Below are 24,848 nucleotides of genomic sequence, written 5' to 3'. Positions count from 1 at the left end.
TCCTCTCTAATGCTTGGACTCTAGCTTTCAGATCTGAGGTGATCTCGACAGTGTCCTGTAGGCCTGCTTCGACTGTGGTCACTCTCTTGGTCAGATTACGGGCATCCTGGAGCATTAATTGCATGTCCGATTTGACCTCGTCGATTTTGATGTCGATGAGCGATCTGAGCGCCGCGATGGCTTGTAGTAGTTGTGCGTCCTTGGGGTTGTCATCGAGGGTGGTGGATTCTTGTTGTGTGGTGGTCTCATGCTGCTGTTGCTGCTGCTTGGGCCTGACCATCATGAAGGAAACCATCATTGATGACTTAGGTTTATTCTTGGAGGGGGACATTCTTAGTTGGATCACTTAGGTCGCTTCAGTGGCATCTGCCTGGTAAATTGCGGTCTCAATGTGCTTCGTGTGGGGTTGAGCTGCAGGCCTTAGATCTCGTGAAGGTGCTTAATCGTGCAGCTTGATACCGGCTATGCCTGCAATTTGTCCCAGTGTTTTGGTAGGAGTGTGAGCAGGCTGTTTGGGCACTTATGGGGTGATGATCGAAAGTCTCAGATGGAATTAAGTTAGAGGGACAGTCCTGAGCGGTCGATTTAGTTGGTGGGGGCGTCCTGGGCGCACCTCGGTGGCTAAATTGGCTCGACGGCCATTGGGTAGGGTATGCCCGTATGTTAGTGGTGGCCCGGTTGGGTCAGGGTGCAACCAACTGCTTCAACTGCCCGGGCTTCTCCTTCTTGCCGCCCATGAAATCCGAATGTAGTCCTCGGCCCGGAGTAGAGGCTCACTAGTCAACATATCTGTCTTTTTCAGTGTGCAATGTCGTACCCGAGACAAGGACCTCGGGGTGCAACGGACTAGGCGTTACCTGCTTTATTTGCCCCAGTTCACACTACAGCATCGGCCCCCAAATGATGCCACCCAGCGCAATCTGTAGTGCAGGACAGCTTCCTCTGAGTTGGTTGGGGTGGGTTGTTGATCCTTCCCCGTGATTGCGGGTCGGAGCAGGTAGTTTCGCACACCCTGTCTGGGTAGTTGATAAGTGATCTGTCGGGCGCAGGGTAGCCCAACATATAAATGGCACTGTCTGGTTTCGTGGTGCTGATAATGTGTAGGCGATCCACCGTGAAGTAGGTGGACAGTCTAGACCTCAGACCGGCGTTACTCCTCTCAATTCCTCAGGTGCGAGTAGTACAGTTCCCACGGGAGGCCCAGTGTCTGAGGTGTGCAAGTTAGGGTTTATCCGTGGACTCCACTTTGCTGTAATTGTGGCATATGGAAGGTTGCGGTTTAAAGGTGAGTTTTAGGTGTAGGGATCAGTCGCTCCGCACCATAGCTCGTGGCAGGCCGCTGATGTGTCATAGTGGGCGCAGATTTAGGTACTCCAATGTGTTCTGGTTGCCCCTACGTGCAATACCAGGGTGACTGGTGACAGCAGCTTATGCCCAGAAAATGTACCTTCCGCTTGTCAGCATCTCCGGCAGTGCGCTATGGCGTCCAACCAGTCCAGCCAGGCAGATGGTTTTGTCATGGCGGGGGGCTGCCGACAGGAGACGCAAGTCTGATGGCTGTCTGTGGCCCGAGGTGACAATGCTGGCACATGGGATGTCGCCGTCACTTTTCAGTTTGCTGCGTCCCAAGCCCGCCACTCCCGAAACTCGGACCAGGGTGGCGTCTCACCTCCCCTTACTGCGGCGTGTGTCGCAACAGTGCTGGAGTTCTCGTCGCTGGTGTTTGTCAGCCGGAAGACATAAGGTGTCCTTCGTTCTCCCTCCGGTTGGAGCCGATGGCTAGTAGTTGGGTAGGATAGATTGGGGGCCCGCTTCTCCCAGGGGCACCGCAGAGCAGCCCCTGAAGTCGCCTGCTCATCCCCCACCCCCTTCAGCTTGATCTTCCGTCCAGCGGACCTCGCGCCTAGCGCGCGCCTTCTCGAGTTAGGTGCCAGGTGGGGTTTCGTGTTCTCGTGGCCCGCGGATCACGCCTCCGGACACTGGAATGACCTCTGCAAGGTTGTGCTAGGCTCCTGGTGAATCTCGTTGCTGATCCATCCCCCAACGAGTATCTCAAGTTGCCGCCGCCATTTTGAGGTCCGTGGGGCTCCTGCGTAAACACCTTTTTCCTTGGTTTCTCAGCTCCGATTTTATTCGGCGTCAGGACCGGGTGTGAGGGGAAAGGTTTCTTCTTCTGCTGCTGTGAATTGTTATATGTATTTCAGCCTAATTTCGTCGTAATGCAATCAGTAATAGGATCTCGGACGGGAGCTCTAGAGGATTACTTCCTCACGCCATGCGCGCTAGCCACGCCTCCCCCATGCAAATGCATTATGCTACTGGTTGGTAGATTTTTAGGATCAGAGAATAGATGCAATATTCACTTGTAAAGTTCAAGCCTTTAAGTATGAGCCCCCAACATGAGGGGGTTATGGACTAAAGAAAAACTGTTGCTTCCCTAAGGTACTAAGCCGGTAGCAAAGTGCAGAATTTATGTTTCAGAAAAGTTGTCAAACTTTGACGTATAAATTTGTCCATTTGGCCGTGGCCGATTTTTGTTGAGAGTTTTGACTGCAAATATATGCGCCCTTAACACCCCCCCCCCCCCCAACCTCCCTATATTTTCTTTTTTTCAAAATTGGTTTTATTAAGATTTTTACAGAACAGGTTATACAACATACATGCATTGTTTAGAACATGTCTTATTGAACAAAATCTATCCCGCCAGACCGCCCCCACCAAATTTCGAGTTAGATTTATCCCCAAGTACCGGAGTGTGGTTTCCCCAATGTTGAGGCCTAGTGCGGAAAATCTGTCAGTGTTCTCCTGAGTGGGTTCTTTCAGTGGGAATAGAATTGACTTAGACCTGTTGATTTTAAAACCAGAGAGTAGACCATAGCGTTAGATCAGTTGTTTTGCTCTTGGAATAGATGATAATGGGCTTGTCGCATGTAATAATAAATTATCAGCATACAAGGCTATCTTGTATTCCTTTCCATTTATTTTCAGTCCCTCCACTAAATGGTCTGCTCTAATTTTCTGTGCGAGAGGCTCAAACGATAGAGCGAACAGTATCGCCGATAGCGGGCACCCTTCCCTTGTTCCTCTTCCCAGGTTGAACCATCTTGAATAGTCAGAGTAAACTGATACTGAGGCCTTAGGGGACGTGTAGAGTGCCTTCGCCCCTTTTCTAAATCTCTCGCCAAGTCGGACCTTACACTCAGGACTACCTCCCGCAAGCCCCATTCCACCCTGTCTAATGCTTTCTTAGCGTCAACAGACATGGGAGCAGGGTTCCCCTATCATTTTCTTTGACTCATGGATCAAGTGTAGTGTTTTACACATCGTATCTGCACCCTGTCTCCCCAGAATAAATCTCACTTGGTCCGAATTTATCAGCCGAGGCATGTATACCTCCAGTCTAGCTGCCAATATTCTTGTGTATATTTTCACCTCGATGTTGAGCAGCGATATGGGGCGATAGGATCCGCAGTGCCTAGGATCTCTACGTTCTTTAGGAATAACCATGATCAGTGCCTCTGAGAAGGAGTCCGGAGCTATTCCCGCCTCGAGTATGCCATTAAATAGTTCTACCATGAATGGGAGGAGGGCGATAGGAAGGCCGTATAAAAAGCCTGCCGTGTAAACATCATTCCCTGGGGCTTTCCCAATCGGGATCCTCTTCACCGCCCTCTCCACTTCAGCCGTGATCGGGGCATCCATTGCATCTGCCTCTACACGGGAGAGTTTGGGCATCTCCACCCCTCCTAAATACCCCTATATTTCCGATCTGTCTCGGGGAGTTTCAGATTTGTATAGTTGCTCGTAAAACTGTGCAAACGCTTCAGGAATGTCCCCTATTTGTGCGCCCTGGGCATCGTTCCCTCCACTATATATGGCGGTCACCCATCTTTCTTCTCTCTGGGCTCTTAATCTAGCAGCTAGGAGGGCACCTGCCTTTTCCCCCTTCTCATAATGCTTCTGTTTAAGAAGCTGTAATTTTCGGACAACACTCCCCTCCCTGAGGAGACGAAACTCTTCCCTTTTCTGTCTGGCTTCAGATATCTTCTCTGCCCTGCCCTCGGTGACTGTCCGTGCGGCCCTATCCAAGTGTGTGATCTCTTCCTTTAATCTGTTTTCTACAAGAGCCCTTTCCCTTTTCTTTTTGGCACCCTCCCTGATCAAGATCCCCACCACATAGCTTTCCCCGCATCCCACACTCTTTGATATCTCCCCAGTGTTATTTACCTTAAGATATTCTTTTATCTCGGTGTCCATTTCTGTCCGGAAGACATGGTCTTTCCACAATGTCTCATTACACCGCCACTTTGACCCTCTGTGTGGGAGGGCTAGCAAATTTATGTCAGCGATTATCATATCGTAGTCTGACCAGGAAATGGGACCAATATCTGAGCGAGTCACTACTTCCGCCAATTCTTCTCAGATGTATACAATCAATTCTGATGAGAGCCATGGGGCACCAAATAAAAAATGTAGCCCGTTTCAATCACATGTAATCCCAGCCATATATCCCGTAACCCATGGGTCACCATCATCTCCACTACCGCTGCTCGGCCACCATCGAATGGTTCGCACACCCATAGGTTGAAGTGTCCCCTGAGTATTACATGCCCGGCGGCTTCCAACATTATTTTCGGTATTGTTCGTTGTACGAATCTGGCTTGACCAGTATTGGGGGGGGCACAATGTAGCCAGCGTACATGTTATTTTACGTAGAGTACCCACTACCATACATGCCCTACCTTCCACACCTGCCCACACCTTGGTGATCTGTAGATTCAACCCTTTTCCAACGAGTAGATCCACTCCGGCTTTTCTGAGAGGGTCCAATCCCCAATATTCCGTTGCCACCTTGGAGTGCAGGACCTTTCGTTCCTACCCGTGTGCGTATTTAGTCTCCTGGAGAAAGAACACATTCGTACCCGACCTCTGAAACTCCCTACACACCGTGGACCTTTTCGTGGGGGAGTTTAGCCCTTTGACGTTAAGTGTATTGACTCTGAAAGGCCCATCCTTCGTTGAATTGGGTTTTACCGCCATTTCTTCCTTCTTGCATATAATGCTCGCAAGGCAGGCCCTAACCACTCTAGACCACACATCTCGTATTTATAGACAAGCTTGTTGTTGTCCCTCCCCAACCCCTCCCCTTGACCCCCGTTGATCCCGTAGCAGGGTCCGATCCAGCTCGGCTTAGATCACCCGGCCAGTGTCGGACCACCAGTGAGAACCGGACCCATCACGGCCTTGTCGCAAAACTTTCCAAATAACCATTGAGCCCCCATCTCTGCCCCCCTCCCTCCCACTCGTCCACTACATTTCCCCTTTGACTCATCGCGAACATGTCCCATTCGCAGATACATCACCAGATTTGTCGAAGTGGACTGCCCTGTTTCATCAAGTCCGCTGGGGCAGGATCCGATCAAATCATAGAGCCCACTGGGCATTCAGCCGACAAACTGGAGTGTGGTGGTCAGTCCATTGCCTGCATTTTTGGGGTCGTCAATCCCGTATGTCACTTCTCGCAGTCTTTTTTAGCAGTCTCTTGTCGCTGTCGATAGTATACCATGCAGCACTAAAAGTCGATCTCAGCAGCGATGGCACGTAGTAGTAAGCTCCTCAGAGATCCGCCCCTGGTGAGGAGTTCATCCTTCTATACTTCCTAGTCCCTGGTATCCGCCTCCGTCTCGGGCCTTGTATGCACCATTTACTGTCATCCTTTTTTTCTTTCTCCCTTGTTCGCTTCGTTCTCCTGGTTTCCAAGAAGGTCTGTTGTGCAGTTATCTATGTCCCTCTCTGATCTCAGCTTCACCGTGCTGCCCTCCCACTCAAATGTAAGAGAGCTCTACCAAACACCTTTCTCTTTGAGCCATTTAGTAAGTGGTATACACATCCTTCTCATGGCAAGAGTCAGTGATGATAAGTCCTGAAAGATTGTGTCTAGGGCGATGGGTGGGGTGCGCTTGGCTTTCTCGAGAATTCTTGCCTTATTTGCATAGTTGTGGAACCGTGCCAGGATTATTTTTGGGCCCTCTGCGGCCCCTCGGCTCTGTGTAGCCGGACAGTCTTTGGTTCATCGAAAGAGTCATCCTCGAATAGAAGTTTCATGATCGCATGCAGGGTCCTCTTCAAGTCTTGCTCTGTTTCCCCTTCCCTATCTGGAATGCCAAAGATTCATAGGTTGTTCCGTCATTCACAGTTTTCCAAATCGTCCATTTTCAGGCGGAACTCCTCCTCCCTAGCTTACATTTCTGCAATCCTTTGCTCTATTTGGGACTCCAAGGTAACAAGCAAGGTTTGATTATGTTCAACCTCTTCCAGTCTTTCCTCCATTTTGTCGATTCTCTGTGTTATTTTGTACACTTTCCCGCCTATGTCTGCTCTCATGCTTTTGATTTAGTTCAATAAGGCCTTCACATCAGCCTTAGTTGTGGCCGCTTCCGCTCCCAATGTCGTCATTACTGGTTCCGGCGAGGGGCAAGGGTCAGTACGGTGCGGGCAAACCGGTATGGAGCAAAGTTCTGCCTTACGTCCATGCGGTTTCCACTTGGAGCTCTATCAGTGAGTTGTGCTCTGTTATGTCAGGTCCGTTACTATGCCGGCTCCTTCACATTCAATTCACAGTCAGCAGGGATAGTTATAGCCTATTGCTCCATTCAATTCTCTTGGTGCAGGATGAGTTTACTCCCCCCTCCCAGCAGGACTATCAGTAGAGGAGGGTACACACTAAAGGTGGGGGCCCAACCCTCTCAATGCCAAGTGGAGTTCAGAACCACAGGAATCCGATATATGTCCTGGGGGTGCAACGCCAAGGGGGGAGCCTAGTAGTTCAAGATCTTGGACATCTGTTCATCGGGCCTCACCATTGGTTGAAGTAAGCACTTTGAAATTCTCGATCCGTAGGCAATTCTTCAGCCTGAGGAGGGCCTCTACTTTTTTACGGCCGTGGCGAGTACACCTGGAGGCGGGCACACGCCCATCGGGTGCCCAACCCTCCAGTAACCCCTCGTGTTGTGGTCGAATTTGTGTCTGCTTTGGTGTGTGGAGTCTCTACCTCTCTGCACGGTTCTCAGGGATCCACTCTTGCTTCGCTATATGAGGGCATTCCATATTCCGTACCTTTGCAGAAGGGGGAGCGTATTCAAGTTGTTGGGTGAGGGTGCTCCACCTAGGTACCTCCAGCTCGGAGGACTCTGCCAGCGCCGTTTGTACAGGTCCAAGAAATGGCACTTTAGCTCTGTTCTTCGTGTTGTGTGGTTTCTCATACTATAGGCCCCTGTCCTAGAACGACATTAGGGAAAGCTCAGATTGCTGGGGAAGGACTAGGTAACTCAACCAATCGAATTGAGGTGTGCCGTCTCTCAGTGCGTGGGCTTTGAGGTTGCGTTCTCGCCCGGTCGCCTCCACGCCACGTAAGTTGTATTGACTAGTATAGGGTTATTAGACCTTTGTTGTGGGGTCAGTTTTCAGCTTGGAGGTCTCCAGAATGGTTCCAGGAGTGTGCCCCGGCACAGGCCCGGCCCACATGCTGGGTGTTGGGTTTAATGGGGCTGCCTGATCCCCTTGTAATCGGGCACAAGCTGCACATCAAGAGACTTAGGCCAGCTACTGCTTCGACCTAGTGGGCCCACCCTGAGCATGTCTGCTCCTGAGAGGGGGTACAGTCCATGTGGTGCTTGTATTCAGTAGGGACCGGTGGGTCCGGTGAGTGGGTACGGTGAGTCCTTGCAATTATGAGCTAGGGGCGAAGAAGGAGATTGATTAGAGTCCTCACTGACTTCTGTAGTGTTCGTGGACCCACCTATAGTGTAGGGCGTCCTGGGTCGTATACACTGCTCTTCGTCAGTGGGAGACCTTATAGCATGCACTTGTTCTGGGCATGGGCAATCGCGGGCAGGGCGCTGGGGCACGCTGGTCTTAAGGGCCGCGGCAGGAGGCCCAGGATGGTTGTTGTCTTGTTCTTCCACGCCCCGCTACGCATTTCTGCCACTCCACTGTTAGAATCAATGAGGTGCAGCAGGGTCGTGGTATGGCCAGAGGAGCAAGTCTGTTACGTAAAACGGGCTTCACCGAGTGTTAGGCAGAAACCTGTGCAGTTCCCTTAGGGAACACTGCAAAAGATTTAAGACTACAGGTGTTGGCAGTAAACCCACTTGGTAGCAGTCTGTACCACCCAGATTTACCTGGTAGCTGTGGCTGAGCAGTCAGACTTCTCTCAAGAAGAGTTAGGCAGTATGCAAAGTATACACAATAGGCACTCAGACACAATAATACAAGCAAACACTGACCAGAGCTTTGGTATCAAAGTATATAATTATTTATTTAAAAACACACTGTTTGAAACACTCCAGCACTCTTATTGTAAAATATTCTAAACACAGTTACTATTGTAATATATACACCCCTTTTTCCTTATCAGATAAGTCACAGTAAAACACCACTTATTTTCATACAGAGGTGAGCGCTTAACTAGACGGCACTCCAATAAGTTTGTGAAAAAGGGAGGGAAAAAGACAGAATATGGAAAGGTACACTACTCTAAGATTCAGGAACACTGTTAGCAAGGCAGAAGAGCAAAAAGTCACTGGTGAGCCAAAGTCCAAAGGCTGGGCTCACTCTTAGAGAGAGCAGAACACAAATGCGCCCAAGATCACACAGTTACACTAGGCTTTGAAAGTCTTGCAGAGGGTTCAAAAAGAGTTTAGAGAGGCTTTAGGAAAGTTTAGCCAGGGTGTCCCAGACTAACCCAGGTTCGAAAGCCGGGGGCTAAATCTACCCCATACAGTCGGTAGCAAGGGAAGCCGGGCGGGAATCAGTACCTTAAGTGGGAAGGATCCTCCAGCAGTGGCAGTTGTTCCTGGCAGTGGGTGCAAGTTGCGTCGTCATCCAGGGGAAGAGAAAATCTCGACTTGGAGGAAAGATGAAGGTCGTTGCACTACCAGGGAAGAAACCAGCCGCAGAGTTTTCCGGTTAAAGGTGGTACCTTTGTTCGCAGTCATGGTAAAATGTGGTATCCCGGTTGCCGGGGGGGTTCTTGGCACAGGCAAGGCAGCCACGAGGTACGTCGGGAAGGCGAAAAGACGGTGAAACTGGTTATCCCCACCAGTCAAAGGAAGAAGACTCTCCGGCGGGAGATCTCCTCAGTCGTTGGGAAAAGTGGTGAGGCGGTCCAGCAGGGCTCCACCGGTGGTGGTGTCGTGGCAGGTCGGCTCAGCTTCTCCCTCGTCGGATTCTTAGGTCCTGTGGCGACTTCTGAAGTTCCAGTCCCCAAAGCCCTGCTTTTATGCAGAAAACCCCCATTCACTCAGCCTAGCTGTCACTCAAACATGCTAAGTGGTGAGCCGACCGGCTCACCACTTGGACCAATCAGGACAGAGTGCGACTTGAGTTGCCTAGGCAACTCAGTCCAGGGTGCCTAAATTCCCCTCCACCCCTCCTACGTACCCCAGACAGAGTGGCACCACTTTGGAGGGCTTCTGTGGAGAAGCCCGCCAAAAAGTGGAACAAAGGGCTCGACTTGGGTTGGAGTCACAGAAGAGAACACAAACGGCATTTTAGAATCAAGATTTGGCAAAAAATACCAACCGGAGAATTAATATTAATTAAATAAACCAGCAGTATGTTCGAGGCTACCGTAAATAATTAAATAAAGGTAGTAGCCTAAAACAATGGGAAATCCCATAGGAACATATTTGCGGTTGAATATAAAAAGTAGTATCCACTGCCACCAGCCAAAACTCGATCAGGGGGGACGGAGACGTGCCCCCTCGACTAACAGACCCCTGGGGCAATTGAATTGCCCTAGCCAGTACGTCCACAATATGATGGTTTGTACTGGTTCTGTTCAGAATTTAAGACTAGTAAAGTCAATGGTGACTTTACATGCCCTGGGAGACAGTAGTCAGTCCCAGGGTATGGAGTCTATACTGGGGGGTCACTATGACACCCCTGTGTCACTGCACTGAGGGTGCTGTGTAACACACATCACAAAAACACATGAAGCCCTATGGAGTAAAAGACCCCATAGCCCATTAAACACATCTAGATTCAAAGAAACACACTCAAATCATGCCCAAGAGTGAGGGTAAAAGTCTCACTCTTGGCAGGAGAAAAAAAATAAACCCCAAAAAATCCAGCAAAGCTGCTGGGGGACTCACTAGGTTAGGAAATTCAGCCTAAACAGAGAATTCTCCCTAACACCGAGCTAGGGTCGCCGGGAGCCCTGATCGATCCTCAGGATGTGCACCCCTTTTCACCATGCTCCCGCGCCTCTCACAAGGTTGGATTTCACTCAGAGCGGTAACTAACGGGAGTTTACTACCATGGTCGGCAGAGTTTCTAGTGAGCGCAGTAAGTCCTGTCGGTCTCCGTTTTTCCTCTATAATCAGTGGGGTAGCAGCATGTCACTTCTCCGCACCGGGGTGTCTCTCTGATATACCGCCAGGGACGATGGAGGAGGGAGGATTGGATCACAGCGTGGAGCTGGGAGAGGGGCACCAACGGGCTCACCTCTGGTACTCTCTCAGGGTGCTCCCCTCAGACTATGCCAGTCTCCGCACCGCTTCACCCAACGGGGCCCGGAGGGGGCCACATGTGTTTTAGTTCTTGGGCGGAATGTCTCCCCGGGAACAAGACTCCACTCTTAGTATAAGGCTGTACCACCCGAGTTCATGGTAGCATAGACAGAGCAGCCAAGCTTATTTTAGGAGGGAGAGAGGTTTGTAGAATCAGTACAAGTGAAATTGTAATACAAATGATCCAAAGAAACACTGAAAGACTATGTATGAAAAAATAAAGGATTTATTTCAATACAAGTAGGCCCAGATAAATCTAGGGGGTAAGTAAGTACTAACACATTATATGAAATCACAATTTAAAAACAATACTATGCTTGAAAGTACACAGACCCAAGTATAGACCTTATTTGAAGTACCTAAGGGTAGGGGAGTCAAAAACTTTTCATACACATTTAGTATAGGCCAAGGCTATCCTTGGGGAGTAAAAGAACAATGGTTACTTTCTACAATTACATTCACTAATGCAAGTGCAGTATACCCTTCCAGTTGTATAATGATTCTCAGTACAAATCACTTCATCAGTCAACTGGACAATATACTTTTGGTGGATAGTGAAACACTTATTCTAGGTGCAGTAAAAACCTATAACTACTTTTGTCATAACACAGTTATACTAGGTGAGTAAAACCTAAGGATGTAATATACAATAACAGGTGCTTTTGAAATCAGGCAACCCCAGATTGAGGTAAGCAGCAACTCTTGTAACATTTTGGATGGCACACAGCTAAAACAAGGGAAGTAAAACCCACATTCTTTATTTTTAACCCACAAGGAAGGGGAAAGTAAAACCCAATGTCACACTTTACTGAATGACTCATCGAAGTTATTCTGGGTAGGCAACAACCTAATGCAGACTTATTCTGGACAGGCTAGCAGCAAGTCAGGGGAAGCCAGACTCTGTTGGGGGACACTCCTACAATTAGCCCAACAGGACTAATCTGGTGATGCCAACAGTTGGAGGACACTCATACAATTACCCTGCAGGAAAAATCTGGTGAAACCAACACATTACTTTTGGGAAGAGGCACAACCAATTCACAGGTGAGTAATATACCCTTACATCTACTTTCTGTTAGAATGGCAAAACGGTTTCTAAGGAAAGAAAGATGTTAAAACAAACTTTTGAGAATAGTGCATCACACACCCAAGGTAAGTAAGAACTTTTGTGACTGTTCACTCTCAGAGTTGCAGTTACCAAACAACTCTTTACAAGTAAGTAACTTTTAAACACGTATTTTCTTTTCTAGGCAGGAGTCCCAATCCCTTGAAAGTCTTTCCCTTATTCTTGGAGCATGAGTGTTCTCAGTGGCAGAAGGGGAGTCACTAGAATAGGTTCCTTAGTAGCAAAAGTCAGAGTTCCTTAGGAAAACTGGGCAAACAGGTAAATAGTTTACTTTAGAGTTAGAAGAGGGTCCAGGGGCTTCGCAGAAGACACCCTACCAGGATTCTAGCAATGGGACTGGGTGCACTGAATGAGAGTCCTCCCCATCACAGAAAACAATCCACAGCTACACAGAATCCTAACCGACTTAAGGGAAGTACATACCCAAGCCAACACAGTACCTCAGCATTGAAGTAGATTTTGCTGCAGGAGAATTTCAGTGTCTGCAGCCAAATACCCGGTCAATGGATTCCTTGTCATGGACCTTGGAAGGGACTTTGCAGCAGGGATCAAAGGAGAAGCCTCTAGGCAAGGTTAACCTCGTGGCTGGATGCGTTTGTGGATTGGGTGCCTTTTACAGGAGCACATAAGACAGTATATCGCGGTCAGATTCTCGTCGTTACAAAGGTCCAGCACTCTGGTGAGGGGACTTTTCAGACTCAATTTGTGTCTCTGGAGATACACCAGGATGCCCACAAAGTTTTTGTGGGATTCGGATGACTGTGCACCGCACAATGGATCGAGGTCCCAGGGTATAGGGGTATTGCAGCCCCACAAGGTCGTAGCACGGCGTGCGATGGCTCAAAATGCAAGTCTTCTCGAGTCTAGTGGGTATCACCAGGCTCTGGGTCAGGCTCATCGTTTACGGAGTCCCCCAGGTCGATTGCAAGGAAGGACTTTAGCAGGCTCTGGTTACACAGCAGACTCTACGGTCGCTGGAAATCGTCTCAGCTGCTTTTCCATAATCATCCTCTTCAGTTTTGGTTCCAGTGGTCAATTTGTCTTCAGCTTTCAGGTTCACAGTATTTAACAGGAACTACAGCACAACATCTGCATTCTCTCCCTGCATTTTACAACAAGGGGCGATCCGTTTGTCCAATCAGGACAGCCAACCCCCCTCTCCCTCCACTGGGACTTGTCCCGATTCAGGCAAGGAGGAAGACAAAGGGGCTGTGGAGTTTTGGACTCCTCCCTCGCTTCCTGCCTTCACAGACAGACTGGAGCCTGGGCGGGGGGTCCAGGGGACTCCCGCCGAAGATAAAAATCACACAAAGGAATTTCCCACCCTGGATGTCAGGGGAAGGAACAAGAAAGGACAAGAAACACTAAAATGGTGAAAAAAGAAGACAGGGGGGGGGGGGAATGAGCACCCTTAGGTGCCTTTTCTGCAGCTTTGAACACAGCCTGCGGTAAATGTGCACCAAAGTCATAGAAGGTATCACTGCCACCATCCATTGAAGGTAAGCTTGTCCCTGTAACAAAATTGTTACAGTTCTAGTGTGAAAGGGGAGACACATTGTATCTCCCCAGCACTCCACATAGGGTGGGGTGTGCTGGTTTCACCAAATAAAAGGTTAAAGATCCCTCCAACCCTTCGGAACCCAAGTCTATCAAGTTTAGCCAGAGAAAGTTAAAAGGGGAGCCCCTAGTTGTTAGAGAGAAGTTTCAAACATTTTCTAATTCCTTTGACCTTAGAGACCCCCAGCAACTTTGCTGGATTTTGAGGACTTGATTTCTTACCCGGAGAGTGTGTGACCCTTTTTTCCCCACTCTCTCATGCATTTTGATGTGTGCTTTACTCTTGTTTTCTTTGATTATGGAGTTTAAGACAACTCCACAGGCATCATCTTTTCATGTGCGTCACACAGCACCCTCTGTGCAGTGGCACAGGGAAGCCTTTTAAGCTTTCCCAAGGTGTAAATACGTTCTTTGGGATAAACTACTGTTTCCCAGAGAAAGTAAAGTGAAATTGACTTTACTAGTCTTTTCAAATTCCTAGACCCAGCACACCCTATTTTACTATAGAGTGCTCAACGGGTTACCTAGTATCCCCTGTGTCTAGAAACTCATGAAGTAGTCAAATGCTACTCTTTCCTCTCGAAATAGCTGGTGGCAGTGGTTTACCGACTACCATGATTTTTCCCGACCGGAAAACAGCGGTAGCGTTCAATCGCGGGAGCCATGTTTTTCAAGATGGCGTCTGAGCCCCCTTTGTTTAAATAGGTCCCGGTCTCCTTTTTCCACCATTTCTTTGTGGAAAGGTCCTTCTAGAGTTTTGCTCTGCGTGGCAAACCAGGTTTTGTTCCTTTGTTTCATCGCCTTTGGCTGGCTTTATGACTGAGGTCCGCCTCTGGCATCGAGTGTCTGGGGTGGGCAGGAAGTGAGGGAGATGCCCAAAACTCCCGGTGCTTAGTCTCCTAGGAGCCCCAAATGCACTCTGTGATGATTGGCTGGCTGAGATTCCGGCAAGGACAGCCAGCCTGCAGGTTGAGTGGCAGCTAGGCTGGAATGAATGGGAGGAAATTGGATAAAAGGCAGGTCTCTTGGCTTGGAAAGCAGAGTCGACCACTGGAACGAAAGAACCGAAAACTAGCTTGAAGAGGACGGCTGCTGCAACTCCTGGACCGTTGGTTTGCCTGGTTAAGCACTGCTGCAGGTCCGAATCGCTAAGTTCATCTTGAAGCCCTGCAAGGATGACCTTTGAGTTGGTGGGACCAATCAACTCGACCTGTAAGCTACCTGGATTCCATCCTCAGAGCTGGTTGTATTTTTTTCAAAGTGCTGCAGGAATCCGAATAACCAGGGAGAGGGACACCAGTTTGTGTGCTTTACTACAGCTACCGGAATCGAAGATTTGACAATTGACAGCTTCGACCAGTGCAGTGCAAGAGTCCCCTGACGTCCTTCCTCATGTCCCCACGAATGAGGAAAAGCGAGATCTGCAGGAACTGCCAGGAACAGAAGTCTTCAGCTGCATCTCTTTCTTCATTGTAAGGTACTGTGAAAACCTGACCGAGAGAACTTGCCTCTCACTGCGAAAGTGCTTGGAACTTTTGCAACTTGCAGGCCTAGTCAGCTTGTGACCCAACATATGACTCTTTCTTTTACAAACTACTTCTGAGAACTGCTTTATCCTATACAAGACTTTACCCCATTGATTGTGGCCTAACCTATTGCATTGCATTGAATTGGCTCCTCTGGTGAACAAACTATTTGCACTGCCTAAAAGTTACAAGTAACTGTAAATATTAGTTTTATTAACTTATGCCTTTTTGCTCCTCCTTCAAAGTAGTTTAAATGCCTCAGACCTGTACCGTGTAAAGTATTGAAGTATATTGTTGTGTGATATAGATTGCCTCCTTCTAGTGAATATTTTATAATTGACTGTTGAATAAATTAATAAGTGTTTAACCAAAAAACCTTCAGTATAAGAGTTTATTGAAATACTTGCAATTTTAGACCTCAGTTTAACATCCTTACAGCTCACATTCCCTCTTGAGAAGCCTGGCTGCTCAGCTCTGCTACCAAAAACAGTAGTACAGACTTCTACCAAAGGTTAGCTTTGCTTACACCTGTAGTCATAGTTGTGTGTAGTGGTCCCAAAAGGTACTGCATACAAACTCTGCCTAAAACTAGTGCAACCCAGTAACAGGCACCTATTGCCAAAAAGTTGTTAAAGAAGACAACTTTAAAAAGACTATGGAAAGTCTAAAAATGACACCCATAAAAAAAGTAAAAGATTCTGCAAGTGTGGAAAAAGATTCCCACTCACTGAGGTATAAGGAAAAATAATCCACCAGTAAACCAAAAGGTTCTGGGGTTGACACAGGTCAAGGAAAATTTACCATTTCTATGAAAATCTTACCTAACAAGAAGGAGCAGATCTTTGGGGCGAAGGCGAACCCACTGGAGCAGGACGACCGATCGAGGGACTACAGCAAAGGATAGAGAAATCCTGAAGTTCCCTGCAGGAGGTTGTTGCCTCCGGGAAGCTCTGAAGGAGACGCAGAGAAAGCCAAAGCCAAATTGCAAACAATAAGAAGCATGCACTGTGTTTCAAGGATGCTCGTGACCCTCCCGGGTGAACGACAGAGTTGGGAAGACGAGGCCAAGCCTGTGGTATTAACCTTGACCCGTGAATCAAAGCCGCAGAAACAAGAAGGGAATGCACACAACTGGTGAGTCAGTGAAAGACATGAAAGGCAGGTTTGTGCCAAGGAAAGATTGAAGCAGCAACAGTGCGTCTTACAATTGAAGGTTGCCCACATGCTGATTGACGCGAAAAAGTAAACCAGTGAGCAACTTATTTTTTTTAAACTCTTTTTATTGTTCAATGGTGGTCTCAACAGTCACAGCAACATAAACCATCAAGAAACACAAGTCGATGGGCAAAGAAAACATTTACGTTCAACATTATATGGACATTTCATCATCTGAGAGCAACTCACACAGATAGGTTCGGAAGGGGCCCCATATGTCTTTTCGTCGGCTTGCCCCCGGCAAAGTCAAAACAAATTGTTCCTCACATTCATTAATGAATGTAAGTTCGCAGAGGAAAGTGGTCACATTTGGTGGCACAGGCATCTTCCAGGCTTGCAGGATACATTTCTTAGCCACAGCACATGCGATATTAAATAGCCTCCTGGTTTTCTCCGAGCACTTGCCAATGTCTCCAAATAAATACTTCTGTGAGGTATCTGTGATTTCAGTCAATATTTCGGCCACCTCTCCCCAGAATCTCAGGAGAGCTGGACACTTCCAGTACATGTGAAAGGAGTCTGCATGTAGGGACCCACACTTGGGGCATTCCCCCTCCCCATGTTCCGCAGCAAATTTTGCCATCTTAGCTGGCGTGTAGTGTAACCTATTTAGGAGTTTAAATTGTATCAAACATAATCCTGCATTCAATTAAACCTTTTTTGTGAGTGAAAAATATCTGCTCCATTTGTCCTCTGGGATAGGCATTTGCAAGTCTGTCTCCCATTTGTCCTTGACCCGGTTCACCGAGGGGGTGTGGGCCTGTACTGCCCCATATAGTTTAGAAATACCTAGCCCAGCCTTCATTGTGATGAGTTGTGTACCGGGGGAGTTGAGGAGGATCATCTGGGAACATTGGCCATCTTTTCTGAAATGCGGCCCTTACTCTGTAGTATTATAGTATTTTGAGTGGCCCACCCCCCATCGGTCTAGTAAAGTCCTCTCTGGTTGCAGACTTACCATCTATGAACATATCACCCACCTTCATTTCCATGTGTGGATCCCAGCCTTCCTAAATACTCCCATCCGACATAGGGGGGATGCCCGGAAAATTCCACAAGGGGACTTCTGGGTTGTATGGTGTTTCCAGCTTCAGTCGTTTAAATAATGCCCCCCAGGCCCTGACCGTGCAGCTAACCAGATCGTAATCACAGATGTCTTCATGACATGAATTAAATAGGACCGACTTAATGTCCGCTGGGAATATAGTTTGTGCTTCCACCCAGGTGTTTGGTGTAACCCCAGGTTCCTCGTACCAATATTTTGCAAACTGCGCCTGTGCGACCAGGTAATAGAGCTCAAAGTCTGGAGCCGCTATGCCCCCGGTGTCGTAGGGCTCTGTCATTTTCTCCCACCCGATTCTGGCTGCCTTCTCGTTCCATATAAAAGGTTACTACCAGCGACCGTAGTCTCGAGAAAAAGTCTCTACCCGGCCATATGTGTATATTTACAAAAAAATATAGTAGTTTGGGGAGAGCTATCATTTAAGTAGGGCTATCCTGCCGTACAGGGATATAGGGAGGTGTCCCCAGATCTGTAACTTGGTGCCCAATGTTTGCAGCGCCTTCTCATGGTTGTCCGCATAGAGGGTTTGCCTGGTCCTAGACACCAACACCCTGAGATATCTAATATATTGGTCAGACCATTTAAGGCCGCAGGTGATCGTTCGCAGGGCATTTAATGTGGGGTGTGAGAGGGAATATTTCCTATTTGGTTATATTGATGACGTATCCCGAGTAATCCGCGAAATCATGTATATCGGTCATAATGGGTGCCATGTTTATTTCTGGCTCGCGGACGTAGAGTAACGTATCATCCGCGTAAAGTGAGATTAGCTGGATAGAGCCTTTCATGTTAATTCCCTTGCCCCTGTGCCTCAGCCGAACCGCAGCTACCATAGGCTCAATAGTTAGGGCAAACAAGATGGGCGAGAAGGGACAACCCTGCCGAGTTCCTCTACCCAGTTGGAACATCTCAGAAATGGTTCCATTAGTGCAGACTTTGGCGCCCGGAGAAGTATAGAGCAGCCTTACGAATCTGATAAATGCCGGCCCCACCCCAAACGCTTCCAAAACCGTGAAAAGCTAGACCCATGATACAGAATCAAACGCCTTTTCGGCGTCTAGGGCTACAGCTGCTGCGCTTCTGTCCGGGTCAATCTGTGCTATTATACTAAATAGTCTGCGGAGGTTCAGCGGGGTGGACCTCTGGGGAATTAAACCATTCTGATCGGGATGGACTAGAGTGGAGACCAGGGGCAACATTCGATTTGCCAGTACTTTAGCAAAAATCTTGGCATCAACATTGATGAGCGAAAGGGGCCCGTGTGATGACATGTCGCTAGGTGGGCGCCGGGGTTTGGGGAGCACAGTGATAATGGCTTCCCTCATCGGCGGGGGTAGTATGCCTCCCACTAGAGCTTCCTTCCAGTTTTCCAACATTACGGGGATCAGTTCCGTGCGGAACTCCTTATAGAATTCAGCCCCCAACCCGTCAGAGCCCGGTGCTTTGCCCGACGCTAGCCCCATGATTGCCTCACTCATTTCTTCCGCAGTGACCGGCTGATCTAGTGCCATTTTACTCTCGAGTGAAAGTTGTGGGAGCCCTAGCGACGCCAGATATGTTTTAATCTCAGTGTTCGTCTTCCTATCTTTATTTGAATACAGCGTCTGGTAAAATTTGGCAAATTCTCCATTTATACCCTCTTCGCTCGTCAGTACCTCGCCAGCAGCGTTTTGTATGCTAGTGATTGGGTATGGCTGCCTCTCATTTTTAATCAAGTTAGCCAATGTTCTGCCCGCCTCATTGCTTTCACCATATCTGCGTGCTCTGGCAGGGGTCGCTATATATTGTATTTCTCTAGCAGCCAGCACATTAAAGGTTTGGATATGTTTATAAATCTCGACCAGAACGGCCTTATCGTGTGTACGGCTATACGTCCCCTCAAGGCTGTTCAAGGTATTTTCTACCCCTTCTAGGTCCCTCCTCACTCCCGTCAGGAGTCCAGTGGATTTCGAGATAATTGCCCCCCTAGCCCAGACCTTACCGACCGAACGTTATTCTTGAAAAACTGTTATTTCTTCCCGTAGGGCCTCCGCTACACCCGGGTCACCAAGTATCCCACCCGGCATACGCCATCTTCTGGCAGATCTAGGAGCATCTCTCAACCTGAGCTCTAGTGTAACAGGGGAATGGTCGGACAGTGTGCGGGACAGGATTTCGCAGCTGTGCAGTGTCTCGGAGAGGTCCTGGGATAAAAAGAAATAGTCTATTCGTGATTCACTGTCGTGCACGGATGAGTAGTGAGTGTAATGTCTAACGTCTAGGTGTAATGTGCGCCATGCATCTATTAACACCATTTGTGGAAGGAGTTGTCCCAGTGTTAGTGCCATTTTTGTCGGTGTCCTCGTTTTCGTACTGGATCTATCCATTACCGGGTTCAGGCACATATTGAAGTTCTCCCCCATATTATGGAGGAAGCATCTAGTTTATTGAGGGTCTCATAAGTTCAAATAAAAATCTGGATCATCGATGTTGGGACCATATGTATTAACCAAAGTGATTTGCTTACCCGCTATCTTCCCCCACACAAGAACGAACCTCCCCATCACATCCACCTTGTGCCCCTCCGCCCGGAACCCCAGTGAGGGATGAATGAGAGTGATGACTGTGAAGCCAGTGATACAGAGTAGCGGCGATGTCCGGCGAAAGGAAGTAGCTCACTCGAAAGTCTGCACGAAATGTTTCGATATAAAGCAGCACTGTCAACAAACTCTGAAACGCGCAATGGTGAAGATTAACCCTGGCGAAAGGGCCCAGATCACTGCTCGCAGTTCCAGGACATTGATGTGGAGATCCCTCTCCTCCGATAGTCACATGCCTGGCGTGGAGACATCTGGTGTGGGCTCCCCAGCCCTCCAGGGCAGCATCCCTGGTGACTGTCTCTTGGTATGGGGGGTTCTGGATATCTGTGCTCCTGGCGATGTTGGAGCGCACACCCCTCCACCTTATCACTCGACAGAACTCCTCGTCGAGCACAACCCTGTCTGCAAAGCTTTAGGGACACCTGGACCCACTGAGAGTCCAGGAATTCCTGAATGGGCCTCATCCGCAACTTGCAGAGCCTGTTCCGGTAAATACACAACAACATCATGCGACTTGATGGTCCGTACTGAGGCGATCTTCAGTGCCAACAGCCATTGCAACGTGCCCAAAATGGCCGCTATTCTCTCTTCGGAGGGGGCCGCCAGACAGGAGACCGGGTTGAGCCTGGACCCCAGGAACAGCGCATCCTGTAATGGAATCAAGCTGGACTTTGGCTAGATCACTGAGAATCCCAGATCCCTCAGCAGCCAGACGGTCCTGTCCGTGTGTTCGACAGCGAATTCCCTTGACTTGGCCCGGATGAGCCAGTCATCGAGGTACGGGTACACATGTATCCCTTGCAGACATAGATGGGCCGCGAATGGTGCCAGGCGCTTCGTAAAACATCCTGGGCCCAGACCTCAGTCCAAAGGGGAGGGCCTTGAATTGGTAGTGCTTTCCCAGCACGGCGAAGCGCAGAAACTTCTGATGCTTCTCGTGAATGGGGATGTGGAGGAAAGCGTCCTCTAGATCCAGCGGCATCTAGAAGTCCCCTTCCTCTAGTTGGCCAAGCATGTGTTGCAACGTGACCATCCTGAATTTTTGGGACTTGAGAAACTTGTTTAAACGCCGCAGGGCGAGAATGGGCCTGCAGCCCCCTTCCCTTCTTTACTAAGAAGTATCCGGTGTAGACTCCGGGGCATCGGAGTCGCTTTGGAACCAGCTCTATCGCCCCCTTTCTTAGCATGGCCCGTACTTCCTGCAGGCGCTGAGGGATGTGCTGCTCCTGCCAGACCATGGGTGGTATCCGCAGACACTTCTGCTGGAATTCTAGAGTGTGTCCGTGGGCGAGAGCCTCTAGCACCCGTCTGTCGGTGGAGATCTTTTCCCACTTGCTGACGAAGCACGTCAGCCGGCCTCCCACCGGGGTGCATGGGTGGGGGCCAGACATTGTGGGCAGTTCAATCCTGCTTCGGGACCTGCGTGCCGCCTTTGGAGCAACGTAGGTGGCCACCTCTGAACGTTTTGGAATGACCCCCGTCGGCCTCATGGGTTGTGGAGCGGGAGGGTTGGTGGTACGAGGATGATCCCTTCAACGATCTTCCGGATTTGCCTCCTGAGGCACAAAAGGAAGGCCGGTGCTGCTGAAGCGTGCCTAGGGCCCGGGCCGTCTTCATGTCGGTCTTGATAGCCTGCAACGACTAGTCAACAGCCTTCCCAAAAAGATTGTCTCCGTCGTAAGGCATGCCCAGAACCCTTGTCTGAACTTCCTGCTGCAAATTGGTGGCCTTCAACCAACCACGACGACAGAGGCAGACACGGTTCCCTGGAAACCTGTGTCTGCGATGTCCAGGGCCACAGTGATGGCATGGCCCGATGCCACCTCATTGTCCTGGAGAATTTGAGGACTTCTTCCGTGCAGCCGCCGAGACCACAGAGTCCAGTGAGGGCTGTGACCGCAGGCACTTGGTTGCAGTCGCCCATACCCCGTACTTCTTCTCCAGCCTGTCTCTTTTCGCTGAGGCGGGGCTCCTCATCAGCACCAGGCCCTCATCCCCAACGTCACCCAGGAGGGGCACCGCCAGACTGGTCTTCCTCTTCTCCTCCCGGCATTGATAAAGGAAACCTTCCTTCTTGGTCTCTTCTGGCGTCAGCTGGAAGAGCTCAGATGCGCGTGCGACCATGGCATGGAACGATCCCACTTTGTTCGGGGGAGAAGCCCTCAGCGGCGGGGAAAAGCTGCTGTCGTCAGTGTCCGTCATCAATGTGTCGTCACCGTAGCCTTAGGGGGGGAGGGCATGTGTGGTGGTTGATGAGACGGCGTAGGGTGCCGCTTCCTCTTCGCTGGCGGAGGCCCCCAGGCCACAGGGGCTGGCATTGGGGGAGCCCCCGGCATCCTCTTCTGAATCTCCTTCACCAGCGTGTGGAGAGTAGACAGGATGTACAGCGATATGTCCCTGGGAGGTTTTGGGCGAGTAGGCTTGCTGGGACCAGCGCCCACATCCTTGTCGTTCCCACGGTTGTCGCCCCCCCCTGTGCGTTTCTGCCGTTTTTGTTCCCCATGTCCTCTAGGACCGTATATAACGGACCACAGGTCCTCTTCGTCAGAAGAAAAAATATCCGTGCCCCGGAGCGCAGTAGAGGCCTCCACTCCCCACCCCCCTTTTTTTGCATCCTGAAGGGTCGGCCTCAGGCTCAGGGCGCATCCTCTTCTCTGGTGTTTTCTCCGCCGGTTTAGCCAAAGCCTCCCATCTGGGTGGAAGTGCGACTCTGGGCGCTGTTGGGGTCTCCTGGATTGGGTCAGCCCCTTTCGCCTTCGAGAGGGCGGTAGCCACCAGCTCGATCGTCGAGATTGACTTCACCTGGACCACCTGGGCCTTCAAGGGCAGGTCGGACACCTTACCCTGAGCCTTGGCCTTCTCTGGCTTTTCCCACAGCTTCCCCGGGTTAGCAGATTTCCTCTTCAAGGAGGAGCTGGAGCGATGACTCAAGATGGAGGCAGATGGTTAAGATGAGCGTGCCCTGCTCGATGCGGGACCCGCTTGCGCGGCCCCGACGGAAACAGACTTGCAGTGCTTAGCCTCGTCTTGGGCCCCCACAGATGGAGCACCCTCAAAGGACTTAGAAGCCCACTCCTCGGACCGGCCAGTCCTGGGTGAGGCATGCCCCCGATTGCCACACAGGGCAGAGGCCTTGGCGTTCAGCCACACCGCCAATCTACTGTGTCGATTCTTGACGGTGCGCTTGGTGAAACCAAGGCTGTTCTCACAATCCGCTTCCTTTGATTCCGGGTGGAGACAGTAGAGGCTCTGGGTGGGTTTGTCCTCCACAAACACATTCCTCAATCCGCAGCTGGAGCAGAGCTTGAAGAGGGAACCTACGTCCCCCTTTTCCTCCGACATGGTCTGGCGCACAGTGTAGGCCTGATGGCCCTGGGGAACCTTCAATGAACTTTTAACGATTCTTGCCCTTGAGGGGCATTGAAAGACTCCGACAATGGATCTCCATTTGCCGGTCAAAGAAACAAAGAGCACACAGGTTCTATCTGACAAAAATAGCACAAAAACATATAAAAGCTATCGGAGCAAAACACAAGCCCTCCCAACACTTGAACGTGCATTACAAATCTGAAGATGACTGCCAGAGGAGAGAGGGCAGTCATTGGCTGGGGAAGTATGACCCAGAGCTCAGTGATTGGTTTATAGGAGAAAACAGTTTGTAAGTGAAAGTGAAACTGTTTTTTTTTTAATGAGGATTCCCGGCATGACGATGGGGAATATTCATAAGCATGTGAATCCATGCCAGACCCCATTCTGAAGAAAATATATCTCCACAATCGACTTTATAAAAGGCTATTGGCAGGTTCCTCTAAATCCCAAAGACCGGGAGAATACAGCTTTCTCAACCCCTCATGTTTTATTTCTGTTTAAGGTCTTACCTTTCAACCTTCACGGGGCACCTGCTATGTTCAAACGCCTGACAGGGCCCATTACACACCTTTGGGGAGCATATCGTGACGATATCATCACACATAGCTAGAGTTCGACAGATCACGGTTTCCATCTCTATGAAATCAGAGCCCTAAACAAGTATGGATTAACTGCCAATCACCGAAAGTGTCTTTTAGCACCATCAGCCGTAAAATATCTAGGTTTCTTCGTAGGTAACGGTCCAACCTCAAAGTAAGAAGTCAGCCCCCCGCCCAAAACCAAGAGTGAGCGTTGTGCTTATTTGAGCCTAACCGGCTATTATCGACGGTTCATACCAAACTATTACAGCATAGACGCGAGCCTCGCAGACAAACTCAGAAATGCACAACCTCAAAGGTTAATATGGAACCCTGAAGACCAAACCAGTTTCAGTGGGCTAAAGGACAATTTGTGTGACGAACCTGTATTGAAGGTACCAAATTTTACTAGTGAGTTCATCTTACAAACAGACACCTCCAAAACAGGATTGTCTTATCCCAGGAATATGATGGTATAGAACTCCCGGTGTTATATAATAGCAGAAAACTCTTGCGAAGGGAACAAAACTATGCCACCATTGAGTTAGAAGCATTGGCAATCAAGTAGGCTGTAACACATCTCAAATACTACTTAACAGGCAGAAAATCCTGACTCGTCACTGAACACTCTCCATTAACGTGGATGAGCATAAGAAAGGACACCAACGTTCGGATCATGATCTGGTTCTTAAACCTGCAACCCTTCTGCTTCACAGTCGAACATTGAAAGGGAAGAGAACAAGGAAATGTAGAATTCCGTAGTCGATTTCCAATCACTGAAGAAGAGGAATCCAATCAACTAAGGGAAAGGTTACGTGATGAATCACAGGATTCCGAGCCTTTCCCTGTGATGCTAGTGAGGTGAGCCCGCTATACAATACCGTTCCTAGGGGTAGAGGCAAGCGGGCCATCACCGGCAAAGTCTCCCCCTTTCTTGGGAACGAAGGCCCCCGTTCTTATGGGGAACTTCCTAAGCCAGATATCCCTAAACCATCTTCAAAGACATCCACTGAAGAAAGACATGAAAAACCAATCAGAATGTGTTGTCATCATCCAAATGCTGTAAAGATTCCTGTGAATGAAAACTGGAATCATACTGAGATGGAGAATAATGATCACAAATCAAATCAAACAAAGGAAGGACTTGGGCGCTGCACTGGGGAAGTGCCACGGTAGTGTAAAAACAAGAGGAGGCAGAGACCTAGAGATACCTGCATCACGTAGAAGCATTTCATTTTTGAACTACACAACCTAATGGAAAAAA

The 24,848-nt window shown here is 49.3% G+C and overlaps 1 protein-coding gene across 4 annotated transcripts in view; it reads right to left on the bottom strand.

Moving 5' to 3' along the window:
• The window catches only part of MIA3 (MIA SH3 domain ER export factor 3), a 1,311,327-nt gene that overhangs the window by 756,522 nt on the left and 529,957 nt on the right, over positions 1-24,848 (bottom strand). The window lies entirely within an intron of this gene.

This window comes from Ambystoma mexicanum, chromosome 4q (assembly GCF_040938575.1).
Source record: "Ambystoma mexicanum isolate Mex_15411 chromosome 4q, UKY_AmexF1_1, whole genome shotgun sequence".
NCBI classification, from domain to species: Eukaryota; Metazoa; Chordata; class Amphibia; order Caudata; family Ambystomatidae; genus Ambystoma; species Ambystoma mexicanum.
This window is presented reverse-complemented; position numbering and strand designations above follow the sequence as displayed.